The following is a 15,110-nucleotide window of genomic DNA, read 5'->3' on the forward strand; positions in this document are numbered from 1 at the left end:
AATAAAATCTTTAAAAAACAACAACAACAAAGTAGAGAAGAATGCCTTGTTCCTGCTGTAATGTCATGGCGGCTAATGGGTCCATCTCCCAGAATCCTGACGTTTGAGCACTACAGAGGTGCCCCTCCTCCCAAGAGTAAGAGAGATGGTAAATCATGCTGGTAAATCATGCTGGCACTTTGCTTTTGTACAAAATTACATATTAATATAATGAGCATTAAATATTACCATAAAAATTATAGTGATGTATTTTATATCGATATACTTATCTATTATTAATTAGTATGTTGATATATTGATCTGTATTTCTAAAATATATATTAATATAACAAAAATAATTTCTATGATTTAACCCAGCAGATGAAAGATTTGTACACTGAATATTATAACACATTGATAAAAGAAGTTGAAGAAAACACAGATATGGGGTGCCCGGGTAGCTCAGTCGGTTAAGCTTCTGCCTTCGGCTCAGGTCAGGATCTTGGTCCTGAGATCGAGTCCCGTATTGGGCTCCCTACTCAGTGAGGAGTCTGCTTCTCCCTCTCTCTCCGCCCGTGCTCTCGTTCTCTGAAATGAATAAATAAAATCTTTAAAAAATAAATTAATTAAATAAAATTATATGTACGCATATATACACACACGTATGTATATGTATCTGTGTATGCATACGTGCATCTGTGTCTTTTCCACCCTGTTTAATTATGTACATGTGTATATCATATATGTTCATATACACGTGAATGCGTACATACACTTAAAAATAATGTTAAGAACCAGTGTTTCTAAATCACAGAGTATCTTCTCCATAAAAAACAGACGCACACAGTTCGGTTAGAGTCAGGAACGTGTTTGCTGCTCTTTAGACAGTGTCATTATTTTAGAGCTGGGCGCCTGGCGGGCCCGGGGACCTGAGATCATCTCCTGGGCTCCAGTCTTATCAGGGCTCAGTGGAGACTCCTCCGGACATCCAGACTTACTGCCCCCCATGGGCACTTCCTACCCCTTGCGTGGGCTTGAGCAGTGCCTTTTGTTTCCGGCCTGAAAGGAAATGGCACGTTTAGATACACACGTAAAATTGGTAAGTGAATCGTGGAACTTCCGTATCAAAATTACCAATGATCATAATGGTGAATGACAACGAAGCTCTCTCTAGCCAGTGAGCAGAGCGTCCCCAAAGGACCAGAAATGGACGGCGCCATCATTCTCGGGTTCCCAGAACGCCCAGGTTGGCAGGGATCTCTTCGCCAATTCCACCCCGCCTGGTACGCAGGAAGGTCATCTGGACCCACCACCCAAATAATAGTTGATTGCATCCCCTGACTCATGGGCAACCCATCCAGTTCACCAAGAGAACACAAGAGGCGCTGGACCAGGCAGGTTGCACCCTGGGGGCTTGGGGAGCAGGACACAGAGAGCAAGAAGTGGATCCAGGTAAAGGGTAGACTTGAGTAAAGAGGTGAGAGAGTGGAGTCTAGCCGGGGTCAGCACGGGGCCAACCATGGTCAACGTCAAGGCACAGCCGAAACAAGTACGCTCAGGAACGCAACTTTGCGGAGGGGCTCGTGAAGCCCATCTGTCAGCAGAGCAGAAATGAGAGAGCGCCGGCTCCTGAGAGGTGGGAACCGGAGGGAGGGACAGACAGCCCAGCACACGCCTCTCGTGAAGCCCAGCAGCACCGGGCTCCCTGGGCAAACCAGGCTAAGGGCAAATAAAATCCTCTAGAGGCAACGGTCCTACAAAAAGTATGTTACTAGCTCTACATAAAACTTGACCCACGCAAATTGTGAGCATTGCACTAAGTTACCGTTATGTCATCATCCCGTGGGGGCTCGGTACTTCCGTGTCGTCTGCATCCTGCTACCATTTTGCCTGTTTCAGATTATGGCCTCTGGAGATGCAACCTGTAACACAATGACACGTTTACAACTTTTTTTTTTTTTTTAATTTATTTGACAGACAGAGATCACAAGTAGGCCAAGAGGCAGGCGCAGAGAGAGAGGAAGGGAAGCAGGCTCCCCGCTGAGCAGAGAGCCCGATGCAGGACTCGATCCCAGGACCCCGGGATCATGATCTGAGCCGAAGGCAGAGGCTTAACCCACTGAGCCACCCAGGTGCCCCAACAACTTTTTTTTTTTTTAAAGATGTTATTTATTTATTTGATAGATCACAAGGAGGCAGAGAGGTAGGCAGAGAGAGAGGAGGAAGCAGGCACCCTGCTGAGCAGAGAGCCCGATGTGGGTGGGACTCGACCCCAGGACCCTGAGATCAAGACCGGAGCTGAAGGCTGAGGCTTAACCCATTGAGCCACCCAGGTGCCCCACCCTCCCTTATTTTAAAGCATCATATTTTAAAAAATCAGATAGGATTTTATCAATTAAAAAACGGACTCATCTTGCAAGCTTTGTTGACCTGCTTTTGACTCCTTACGCGCTAAGCATGTTCTAGTTACAATCGCCCAAGCTGGAACCTGGCCAAATGTCCATCCACAGCAGAATGGAAAAATAAATTGTGGTATTTTCACACAATGGAATATTTTACCACAATGAGAATAAACAGTCTCTGACTTTATCCAGCAGTCAGGCTGGATGACAAGAAGCCTGACACGAAACCACATGTATTGTGTGATTTCATTTATATCAGTTTCTCAAATAAGCAATACAAATTGATAGTGTTAAAAGTCAAGTCAGGGGCTGCTTCCATGGGAAGGGGGGTGAGGAGTCCCGGGAAGGAAGCATGAAGGGGTTTCTGAAGTTCTATTTCTTAATCTGAGTGCTGGTTACGAAGGTGTGTTCCTTTCATGAAATTCACCAAGCTGCTCCCCTTTGTAATTTGAGCACTTTTCAATAGGTATATTTTGATATTTCAATAGAAAAGCAAAGAACCGTGTGTTTAACTGTGGCAAACATAAAATAATACCTAGGAAAATATACAGATTTTACAAAAACGTTTATGGTACTTGTGTCCCATACAATCCTTCTGAACCATTGAGACAAAGAAGGTTATAGGAAACTGCTTCATTACAATGCTCGCTTTTGAAAACTGGGGTTTCTGACTTTGGGTTATAAATTCGGTCGTGGGTGGTTGTTCCTGACCATGCGCCTTACTGAGAAGTAACTCATTATGACATCACTAAGTCAGCTCCAACTGGACCTTTACAACAGGTATGCAGATGTTCTTAAAACTAGGAACAGAGGGGCGCCTGGGTGCCTCAGTGGGTTAAAGCCTCTGCCTTTGGCTCAGGTCATGATCCCAGAGTCCAGGGATTGAGCCCCGCATCCAGCTCTCTGCTCAGCAGGGAGCCTGCTTCCTCCCCTCCCCCTCCCGCCACCCGCCTGCTTCTCTGCCTACTTGTGATCTCTGTCTGTCAAATAAATAAATAAAATCTTAAAAAAAAAAAAAAAAAACTAGGAACAGAACTAAGATTGTTTCCTCTTATTTTATTTACTTGTTTTTTAAATACGTGGGGCTTGAACTCAAGACCCCAAGATCAAGACCTGTCCTGAGATCCAGAGTCGGCTGCTTAACTGACTGAGCCACCAGACGTGCCTATTTCTTCTTATTTTAAAAATCTATTTTTAAGTATAAATGGCTAGCTAGTTAAATTGAGAAATAATACCAATTTCAATGCCTCCTTTTGATAAACCAAAACCCATCTGAGATTTTTTTCCTAACATATCCCCTAGACTATCTCCTCCCCAACCATTCTAAGCCCAATTCAACTCAGTTTGAAACAGAGCCATAAACATCCAGAGTAATGCCCAATTTTTTCAAAATTCCCTCTCTGAAAAAGTTCTTAGAAAGCTATGAATAAGTGCCTTATTTACAGACGGATGCAGGTAAGCAGATAACAGAAGCATGGAAGTCTGCATAAGCCTGCTTCGAGAGAGGCACTGAACACTTCGACGGCAGCCAGGGACTTCCATTCCAGAAACAAATAATTTTTCATTAAAAAGAAACATTTCTCAAAATGTCCATTATGTCATCACTTTTACAAAGCTATCTATGCCTTGGAAGATGAATCTCCATGTTTGAACACGAATGTTTTTCTGTTAAAAAACAGTTCCTTTGAGTTCCTTAACTGAATTGAAAGTAGGATTTTTTTTTTTTCTATTTCAAGGGTTCGTCACCCCTACAGCTGCTTAACTCGGAGCTCACTGGCCAGTTTCCCTGCAGCTCAGCATCTTTTCAGGGGGGCGATGGGTACAGCAGGTGGATGGTTTGGACTGAGCTCTACCCAACCCGAAAGTTCTCAAACGTGTGTGCGTGAGGATCACCTGGTACTTGTTGACATGCAGATTCCCAGGACCCTCTCCCTTCCAGATTCTGAAGAGGCAGGTCTTGGCCGGGGACGCTGACTTGCATTTTATCTGACACCCCCCAGATCACGGCTGCAAGTCCCCCTTGGCAATCACAGTGGGCTGCATGGCCCATGTAAGCCCTGGGGTTCTGCATTCAGCAGAGGAAGACCAGACCCGCTCAGAAGCCGAGCTGCCTTCTCCGTGGCCCCTGACTGACTTCAGCCCCGGGGCCCAGTCTAAGGCCCTGATCCCACTTTGCTAATGGATTGTATTCCAAATAGTATTTTGTCCAGCTTAATTGGAACTAAGAACTCACGTGGCTTTTTTTGTTGTGTTTTGTTCTTTCCTTTTGAACGGTGCTTTTCGTTCTGAGGTCCCCTTATTTAACCTTTAAGAGAGCAATCTGCAGCCATCACTGTTACAGGCAGGGTTCCGGGAACAGAGCAGGGGGAAAGTCATATTACCAGGACAGGAAAGCTCTCCGGCAAGTTTTTTTTTTTTCCCTCAAGCGGGTAGAGTTTGCTCCCAAGCTGTACCCCTCCCATTCTGCATTTTTTTTTTCCTCCCTCCTGGGATCCCTTCTTGGAGGATCTTAGGGTTTTCTTGGACTTTTTTCCACCCTTCCCACACCTGTTCCTGGTAATCCAGTTCCATTACGTAGGGCCGGTGATGGCAGCTAAGATCGCAAAGAATGGCGATTAGATCAGCTCAGCTCAGGCGAATGTGTAAATGGCCACTAGAGTACGGCAGTATTGAAGCAGCGCTTAGAGGTAAAATCATCCCCGGGCCAGTCGCCGTCCACGTCTCTGGTTTCTTCTAGTCCCTCAACTGCGTGCATGAAAGATGTCCTACTTACCATCCATCCTTAAGTCGGCCGCCCCCCACCGAAGCCGCACCCTGCCCTTGCCAGGGTCTCACTGACTACTCCCCACTCGCATCTGGAACTACCCACTACCTCATGGGAATCCTTGACAATAACACTGCTAAAACTGTGTCACTCCAACTCAACCCGGTCTGCTACTACTCCTTCTCTGGAAACCTGCAATGACTTGACAGGGCTTGTCCCTGAAAACGCTACAATTTCCCTCTCTTTTTTTTCTCTCTATTTTTCCTTCTTTGCCCATATTCCTAAGTATGTTGGAGGGTGTCCCATTTCCCAAACCCGGTACTGACCGTCATCAGAAATAGCAAGGACATTCCCAGCTGGCGACACAAGAGTACTTATTGGCTCGGTCCTACAGACCGGCAGAGCTGGGAGTGGCTCGACGCAGTGTCCGGTCCCCTCAGATCGAGGCACGAGTCTGTCCACCCTCTTGGTGTTGAGGCCTCCCTATTCCATCTTCCCTTTCCCTCTCATCTTTGGAAATGTCAAGCACCAACACCCACTACCGCTAAAACCACGTACAGGACAGACAACCGGAAAGCTCTGTTGAAGCAAACTTGTGTCATGTCACAAATAGGGAGCAAAGGCGATTGCATACTCCATAGACTAGTCCCAGTGCCCATGACAGGTCTGAAAGAGAGGTCCCAGACTTGGGGTCCCGCTCATTTCACCCTCCCAGCAGGGGCCAAGTAACACCTCCGATGGATTGGACGCACATTATGAGTCAGCACTAGGTGGGGGCAGGCAAGGTGACAAAGGTAACCCAGAGACGAAGCCAGTCCTTTGGGACACTGTAGGCTCTGAGAGGAATCATGATCACTTATGGTAGAGAAGGGTACACACAATGGAAGAGGTTGAAAAGAGGAAAAATAATTATATATATACATATATATATATTATACATATATATTATATATATGTATTGTATATATGTATTATATACATGTATATTATATATATATATTATTTTTTAAAATATGTTCTCCAGATTAGGAGAGTCAGAGCGACAAAAACCTGAGCTGGTTCTTAAAGGCCTGGGATTGATGTATAGAAGAAACCACAGGGAGGCGTGTGATTCAGGTAGAAGCAACGAAGGGGCCAAGGGCAGAGAAGGAAGGTGACATCCTTCCAGCCCAGCCCGGGGACCAGGAGGCAGCCAAGAGAGCCCAGAATCTCCAGGTGAGAAGTTCGGGGCAGGTAAAGGCCGGGCGCTGGGCGGTGCCGAGGGCTAAGATGACAGGTGGGTTCAGAAGCCCAAGAATGATGGGAGCTAAGCCAAAAGGCACGTCCTAAGGAATGTGCCCCACTTTCTGGCTCCTTGGGGACTCCGGGCAATTCTAACAAGAGGCATGTCGCCTGCCAGCCAGCAGATGTGGCCCGTGAATAAACATCCCCCCAGGGCTCGGGGGTGGGGAGAATAATAAACATGAAGAAGGTGGTGGCCTGCCCCTCGGGGTCCCCCTCCCCTGCTCCCAGGGCAGCAGACACGCTGGCCCAGAGGGGCGGACTCCGACGTCCTCACTCGGGGCCGGGTCGGCCACACATTAATCCGGGTGGATTTGGCCATCGTGCGACATAGCCAATCAGTTCGAGGGAGGGGACGGCAGGAACGCCTCTCCTTTCACGCCACAAAAGGATTTTCGTCCCTTGAGAGCACAATGGGAAAAAAAGCCAATCAAGGCGGGATCAGCTGTGGGCTGGTCGCTGCAGATCTGTCTCTCCCAGAGGGGGGTGGGGGGGACATATTGGTCCGTGTGGGAAACCCACAGCCTCAGCTTCTCACACATTGTTCTCCTCCTCTTCAGCGGCCCCCCTCCCCACCAGCCCGCACCCTCCCCTCTCCCCTCCCCAAAGCCGTTAATGCCACAAAAGATACTTTCCCCATTGTGCCCGGACAGCTGAGAGGTCCGAGCTCGAGCCCTACACAGCCCTGCGTCCTCTCCAGGGAGAAGGGGCTGGACCGTCCAAATGGAGAGCGGAATGCTTATCATACAAAGGAATTAAACCCACTTGGGCTCTCTCCTGCGAATCTGGGACTGTGGGGGGTTAAATACGGTTACATTTTCATTAGGTGCTAATAGCAAAAGGGCAGCTCCGGGAGGCAGGGACCAGACATTGTCATGCAGAAAGTTCCCCTGCAAAGGAAGGTCGGGGCAGGTGGGGTGGGGGATAGGAGCTTGGTCTGGGGAAGAGGGTGGAGTGTGCTTGAGGCGGCTGTATTGTTGGCCCCTGAGTTCCATCAATGGGAAAAGTCATGTTTCCTCCAAAGGAAACAAGGTGAAATTGGTGGGGAGGGGAAGCGCTGGTGGGTGGCTGGGGACAGAGCGAGGCCACTGGGGACTAAGTCCACCTTCTAGGGAGCCCTCCCCGCCAGGACTTTTACTCTGAGCCAAGATACATGGAAGATTCCACGCGTGTCTGGGGCACACGGTGGAGGGGGAAGTTTGTGAATTGGGGAGACTGGAGGTGAGCCCTGGTTCTGCCGCTTTCTCCGTGTCTTGTAGCCTGGAACAACCCGGTGACTCTTTGAACCCGTGTCTTTTGAATGCAAAATGAAGATAAAACTTCCCACCAGTGCCTGGTACAAACTGGGTGCAAAGAAAGGGGGCCTCTTTCGCCTCCCACCATCACCCCACTCCCAACCACCACTAAAAGACACACAAAAAGGCGGCTGTTGATACAGTGGACTAAGGTCACTTGACTCCCTTATGCGGTTCCAACCTCCTTGCCCTGGGAGCACCCTCCTCCGGTCTCCTTTTTGGTTTCTCCCAGAGCTCCGTCCAGAACTCAGCTCTTTCACTTTTCAGCCCATTCAGACATTACCATCCCCCAGCCCTGAAAATGTGCCCACCAATAAATCAACGAGTAAGCTCGCAATCTATTTTCTGTTGCGGTTTTCTTTTCTGTGCACTCATTAACACACCGGGCAGGAAGGGCTTCACAGGGATGCGGAGAAGTGTGCATGGGAAGACAAGAAAATGAACCCCTTGCGGGCTGGCCCTACGGCCCTTTGGTTCAACGAGGCAGGAGACCGTGGCTCTGCAGCATTTCTCATTGCGCTTGGGATTCCCAGAAACTCAGAACCCAATCGCAAGCTAAATAAGCAAGAAAGCCGTGAATGAAGAGCTGCCAGAGAAAGACCCTAAGAAGCTTTCCCTTTAGGACACAGCCAGAAGATGTCTGTGTGTCTAAGACACAGCCAGAAGGTGTCCGTGTGGCTGCCCACACTCCGCAGAGGTAGAATTTTAATACCGACCTTCAGCACCGAGTGGGGCAGAGTGGCGGCGGCTTCCTTCCTGACATAGGATGTCCCTGCACTGCTCCCACCTTCTCTCCAGCACCCACCTCTGCATGCAGTGGTCCTGGGTCTGCAGGGAGTGATGGCCTCTGCCAGGGTTCAGGCTCCATAAGACCACTTTCCAACCAGAAAGAAGCACCAGGTGAGGCTAATGGTCTCCAAGAGTTGCTTAGGAACGTACTCCTGGGATGCAAAATGGCTTGACCAACAATGTCACCCACGGAGGGCCAGCAAGAGTGACTTGCTTTCTGGAGCCCACGCCTGGTTTCAGTGTCTCCAAAAAATTGCGTTGGGATGCATGTGTGGATGGGGAGGGAGAGGCAGTTATTCCTCCCACTGGTCGAGAATGTCTTGCGCAGGCTAATAGGTGTCTTAACCATGACAGAGGCTCCCCAGTCCTTTCTCCCTCATGGGAAGGAGTTTAGGCATCACAGAGCGCCATAGAAGTAACGTTCTCCTCTAGAATACCTCTGAATGAGAGAATCGATTACATGGTAACAATCCAGGTAACATTCCAAAAAAATTCCTCATTGCAAATTCACTACCAGGGATCTGATACGTGGAATCTTTCATAAGCTCCCTCTTAATCTTCTTCAACTATCAGATGGGATTTCTGGTCTCCAATTCGGAATGTCAAACTCGAAACCAAGGAATTCAGGGAGAGCTAAGCATTAAACCAAACTAAGTTGAAACAAGGTTTCTAACTGCAACCTGGACATCTCCCCCCCCACACACACCCTTTGGGTAAAAAGAGAAAATGCTTCCCCCAAATGGTTAATAAAATTAGAATTCAAAAATCTTTCCAGGTGCAATGATAGATCCCTTTAGAGGAAACTACTTCCCTGAAGCCAGCAGTGCTCAAAAATTACAACCGGTTTCAGCAATTAAGAGAAGTAAAACATTAAAAAGCAAGAGGCAAAGTACATTTGCATGCTAATAGCCCCTTCTGTAGTGCTGGGAAGCTGTGTTGTACAACAAAGCAGATAACTTTCCCACTATAGCAATATTAACCCTTGGGTTCTCACTCCAGCTCCTTGTCTGGATTCTAATGTCTGGAATTCTTCTGGCCCTGGTGGGGGGAAACCGTGCTTCGCTGCCTATCAATCCTTCTGGCGTGTCTTAAAGCTCTCTGGCTTGAGTAGGGGAAGAAAGAGGGGCTCAAAATGTCTGAATGTCTTTAGGGGGTAGTAAGAGGAAGGTAGAAAGATGCACCAGGGTTGGAAAGCACATTTGGCTAGAAAACATGCTGGGACAGGCTGGGCATAGGCATGGGTGTCAAGCGAGACTTGAATTTGAACCTGGCCATCCACCACTTCCTAGCAATGTGATGAGGACAAGTTATTGAAGGTCTTGGAGCCCAGTTTGCTTATTGAATAGAGTGGAGGTAGGATTAAAGGAGAGAAAGAGGGTGACACTTCCATGCACCTGGCAGTTGTAAAAGTAAGTATAACAGTGTCGTAGCAGGTGCCATTTACGGGATTGTAGGAGGACTTTAACAAAGAACATTTGGGTGCCGCGCCATGAAAAATTCCTATGATTTTATTGGAAATGGAAAGCAGTCCTTGTTGCCTCGTGTAGAAAGTTCATCTGGAAATAAAGGCAGATCATGTAAAAGCCTCCTTTTATTTCTCCCCAAGGAGCAGGCCAACAACATTTTGGGTTTCATCAAAGACGGCAACTGTCAGGGTACACCGTAGGCTTTAGGTAGCTCACAGAAATGAGGGAAAATTTCTCAGCTCCTATGGGAAGAAGATGGTATAGCAGGCAACTGGGGTTTGAGAGCTGTGTCCCCCTGGTTTTGAGATCCATTAGCTTTGAAACTGCCTAGACTTGGAACAAATTTCTTAACCTCCCCGGGCCTCAGTTTCCCACTATGAAATGGGGATGATAAAATAGCATGCATTTGGGGCAAGGGTTCTGTGAGTAAGCACTCACCACAAATCAATTATCAAGGGATAATTCTTTGTTTCTCTTTCGAAAATACCTCCCTCCCCATGACACAATGAGGAAGCAATGCACCAAAGCACGTCAGATCTTGGATTTCAAGCCAACTCTCGGAAACTGAGTCAAGAGGAGGAAAGAGGCTTCTGTGTATGCCCCCGTGTCCTCCTCACTCACCCCATAGTTCTGCCGATGGGAAAGAGAGGCTGCCGGAAGGAAACAGAAGTTCATCAGGGCTGGCAAAATATTAATCTGGACGCTCACGGATGGGCAGTGATGCGGGCTCTCCGGCAGCAGGCGTCCCCTTCATGTTCCTGCTCCCTGTGGGCTGCACAAGTCCACCAGCCTACCCTTGCCACCGGGGGCACTCACCATGACGTGCCATGCATCCTCTGTTCTGTTCTAGATCTACCCCCAAATTGCTTTCCGAGACGAGGTCAGGGAGGGGAACCGAGAGCACCGAAAAGGTGAACGGAACAGCTCAGCAAAGAAGCATGGGTAGGTAGGGGTCTGACCGTGTAAACAACTTCTTTCCTTTCCCTTAACAAGGTGCATTTCCCCCAGCGTGGAAGGTTTTAAGTCGGACCACGCGTTAGAATCCCAGAGGAAGCTTTGCAAAGTCGTGCTAGGGCCCTACCCCCATTGATTATGATTCACTTCTTTTTCCTGGAGTAAGCCTCATACGTGGGTATTTTGAAATAGCTCTTCAGCGACTCTGATGTGTAGCCAGGCTTGAGAACCACTGCCCCACTTGGAAAATCCGCCAAAAGTATCCCTACGGCCCTCTTACTTTACACGGTGTGTTTGATCAGCCACGAGGCTGCTCGTTCTGGGGTCCACATTAGGATGACCCAAGGACTTTGTAAAAATGAGGATGGCTAGGACCTGTCCCCAGAACTTCTGATTTAATTGGTTTGAAATGGGATGTAGGCATCCAAGCAATCCCTCCACAAGCTTATACCTCCATCCCTATAAGATCATTCACACCCGCGTAATTCGTAATAGCCAAGATTGGAGACAAGCCAAATGTTTATCGAGAAGAGGTGCATTGAATAAAGTCTGGTCCAACCTCAACCTAGAATAAGAGGCACCCATTCAAAAAGGATGAGAAGGAGCTCTGATTGCACTGATCCTGAAAGATCTCAGGGATATATAAAGAAAAAAAAAAAAAACCAACAGGCAGAGTAGCTACTATGGGAAGGGAAAAAAAAAATCAAGACTATGCTTTCCTATAAAGGGAAATGGGACGGATCCACAAGAAAACAATGAGAATAAGGACTGCGGGGAGCAGAGGGTGACAGATAGGGACGAGGGTCGGAGGGAGACTTGGTATCTGTCTTAATTTCTGAAATATCTAAATTACCCATTTTAAAAAAAATAAAGTTCTTAAAAAGTTCCTCTAGTGATTCTATTGAGTTGCCAGGTTGGAAGACATTTTTCGAGGGCAGGAGTCAACCAATGACAACCTGTGAACGTTACCCAGCCTGACCCTTGTATGTCTTTTTTTTTTTTTTTTTTAAGGAAACTTTTAATTTGGAAATCATTTTCAACCTTCAGAGTTATTGAGAACCTAGCTCAGAAATTTACCTTATGTATCCTACACCCAGTAATTCCCCTATAATTAACATCTCACAGTAGTATTTGTCATAATTAATGAACAAGTATCGATCGATTATTATTGACTTATGGCCATACTTCAAATCTCCTCAGTTTCCCCTAATGTCCTTTTTTTGTGGTCCAGGACACTGTCTAGGAGCTCACATTAAATGTAGTCACCACGTCTCCTTAGTCTCCTCTTGGCTGGGATAATTTCTCAGATTAAATTTCCCCATTTTGGTGACCTTGACAGTTTTGTTTGTTTTTATTTTTTAAATGTTTTATTTATTTATTTGACAGGGACAGAGATCACAAGCAGGCAGAGAGGCAGGCAGAGAGAGAGAGGGGGAAGCAGGGTCCCCGCCGAGCAGAGAGCCCAATGCCGGGGTCCGTCCCAGGACCCTGAGATCATGACCTGAGCTGAGGGCAGAGGCTTTAACCCACTGAGCCACCCAGGCGCCCCTGTTTGTTTGTTTTTAAAGTAGGTTCCAGTCCCAGGATGGAGCCCAAGGCAGGGCTCTGACTCTAGACCCTGAGATCAAGACCTGAGCCAAGATCAAGAATCGGGCGCTAAACCAACTCAGCCATCCAGCTGCCCCAGTAACCTTGACAGTTTTAAGGACACTGTCCAGCATTTTGCCAGATGCCCCAGCTGGGGATCTGTCTGACCTTTTTTTTTTTTTTTTTTTTTTTTTTTGATTAGCCTGGGATCATGTGTTTCGGAGAGGAAGCACGTAGGTGTGACATGACGTTCTCATCAGCTCATTTCCAGGGCGCATGCGACCCACAAGACAATTAATTGCTGTGGGTGTTCTCTGGGTCACTTGACTGGGGGAAGGTTTGCCGGGTTTGTTCACTGAGAAGCTGCTCTTTCGCGCCCTCGTCGGCACTGTCCTCTCGGGAAGAAGGTCCCTGGGCACAGCCGTCACCTAAGATGGCAATAGCTACATTAGTTATTTGGAATTCTGCCCAGGAGATCTGCCTGTTCTCCATTCATTCATTCAATTGCTCAGTAACGTCATTAGGAACTCATAAGTATTTATTTTATTCTTCGGGATAAATATCATATTACTTAATTTTCTTCCTCAGCCAGCTTTCAGGGGATTCCTGGAATATTGTGATGGACTCCCATCATTGTGGGGTGTGTGTTTTGTTGCTGTTGCTTTATTTTTTGAACACTATCTTACATTCTGGTGCTACAGGATGTTCCAGGGTCATTTTGTGTATTTCCTGTCCCTATAGAATCAGCCATTTCTCCAAAGATCCCTGGTGCTTTTTCACTGGAGACGATCAAGGGCACAGAGAATGCTCATTGCTCCCGAGGTGTCATGACTTTTAGGTTCTCCCAGCTGATGGAACAAGGAGACATAAGGATGGACACCGACCTGTGCGTGCACACATATCTTTAAATATTTCTCTATGGTATCATCTGTATCTATGTTAAGCTAAGTATGAGTTCACAGGAATGTCTCTAATGCATTACCATACGGATACGTCTGGCCTCCTGTCCTTATTTATTTATAATCTCCCACTCCAATATAAGAAACCAGATCCCACCATCCCCCTCCATCAACTTAATTGTCCAACTCTGGCATTCATGCCTAATGGGTTCAGAATTCCTTTTTTAAATAAAGATTTTATTTATTTATTTATTTGAGAGAAATAGTACATGAGCAGGGGGAGGGGCAGATGAAGAGGGAGAAACAGGCTCCCTGCTCAGCAGGGAGGGCGATGCCGAATTCGATCCCAGGACCCTGGGATCATGAACAGAGCTGAAGGCAGACGCTTAATCGACTGAGCCACCCAGGCGCCTGGCTTCAGAGTTCCTAACTCATATGCCTGTAGTCTTACAACCTCCACTCATTTCCGAAGTGAGTTAGGTCAGTACTTTGTTGGCCAGCTTCATTCATTTATGTGCTTACACTTGTAATAACACTGAAGATTCTTCTGTTGGATTCTACATTCCATCTGGGGATTCCCCTAAATGCTTCAATGATGTTTAAATATTTGTTTAAAGTCTACTTTCTGTGCTGTAAAGTTCTATGGGTTCTGATAAATGTTTAATGTCTTGCTGCAGTATCATTTCTCCATCCTAAAAAAAATTCCCTGGGTTCCATCTCTTCAACGATCCATCCCTTCTGAACTGCTGGGAAGCACTCATCTGTTTACCATCTCTATAGTTCTGCCTTTTCCAAAGTCATATCATTGCAGTCTTATACTTTTTCAGACTGTCTTCTTTCACTTAACAGTATACATTTGATCTACCCATGTCTTTTGATGGCTTGATAGTTCATTTCTTTTTATTGCTGAATAATACCACACTGTATGAATATACCGCGGGTTATTTATCCATTTACCTATAAAGACCATCTTGGTTGTTTCTAGTTTGGGGCAATTTGAATAAAACTGCTATGCACATGCAGATTTCTGTGTGGATGTAAGTTTTCAGAGTGGTTGGGTAAGTGCCTGGAAGTGTGATAGCTGAATTGTAGGGTAAAACTGTGTTTAGTTTTATCAGAAAGGGCCAAAGTGTCCTCCCAAGAGGCTGTGCCATTTTGCAATCCCACCAGGAACAAATGAGAATCCCTCCTGATCTGCATCCTTGCCAAAAGTTGGGATTGTCAGTTTTGGGATTTCAGTTATTTTAATAGATACGAAGAAAAAGTTTATTGTTTTAATTTTTAATGCTTTAACGACATATTAAGTATCTTTTCATGTGCTGAGTTGCCATCTATATGCCTTCTTTGGTAACGTTCTGTTCATATCTTTTGCTCATTAATTGGGTTGCTTTCTTATTGAGGTTTTTTTTTTTTTAAGATTTATTTATTTATTTTAGAGAGAAAGAGCAGGAGCAGGGGAGGGACAGAGGGAGAGGGAGAAGCAGACTCCCCGCTGAGCATGGGCTCCTGACCTGAGCTGAAGACAGGTGCTGTTAACTGCCTAGCCCTTTAGTAACCCTTGAAATCTGGTGGTGTGAATCCTCCAATGGTACCCTTCTTCTTCAGGATAGTGTTGCCTTATTAAGGTCCTTGCCTTTTCATACAAACTTTATAATCAGGTTATTAATATCTCCTAAATAGCTTGCTGAGATTTT

General features: G+C 46.6%; 1 long non-coding RNA gene across 1 annotated transcript; it reads right to left on the minus strand.

The window, feature by feature from the left end:
- Nucleotides 1–365: 365 nt before the first annotated feature.
- On the minus strand, nucleotides 366–10,778 carry LOC309852168. Its single transcript, XR_014305120.1, has 3 exons — nucleotides 10,598–10,778; nucleotides 1,805–1,901; nucleotides 366–567 (listed from the first exon to the last, which is right to left on the minus strand). It is a non-coding gene; the product is annotated as an uncharacterized lncRNA (long non-coding RNA).
- Nucleotides 10,779–15,110: the final 4,332 nt, after the last annotated feature.

Source organism: Mustela nivalis (genome assembly GCF_964662115.1).
Source record: "Mustela nivalis genome assembly, chromosome: 17".
NCBI classification, from domain to species: Eukaryota; Metazoa; Chordata; class Mammalia; order Carnivora; family Mustelidae; genus Mustela; species Mustela nivalis.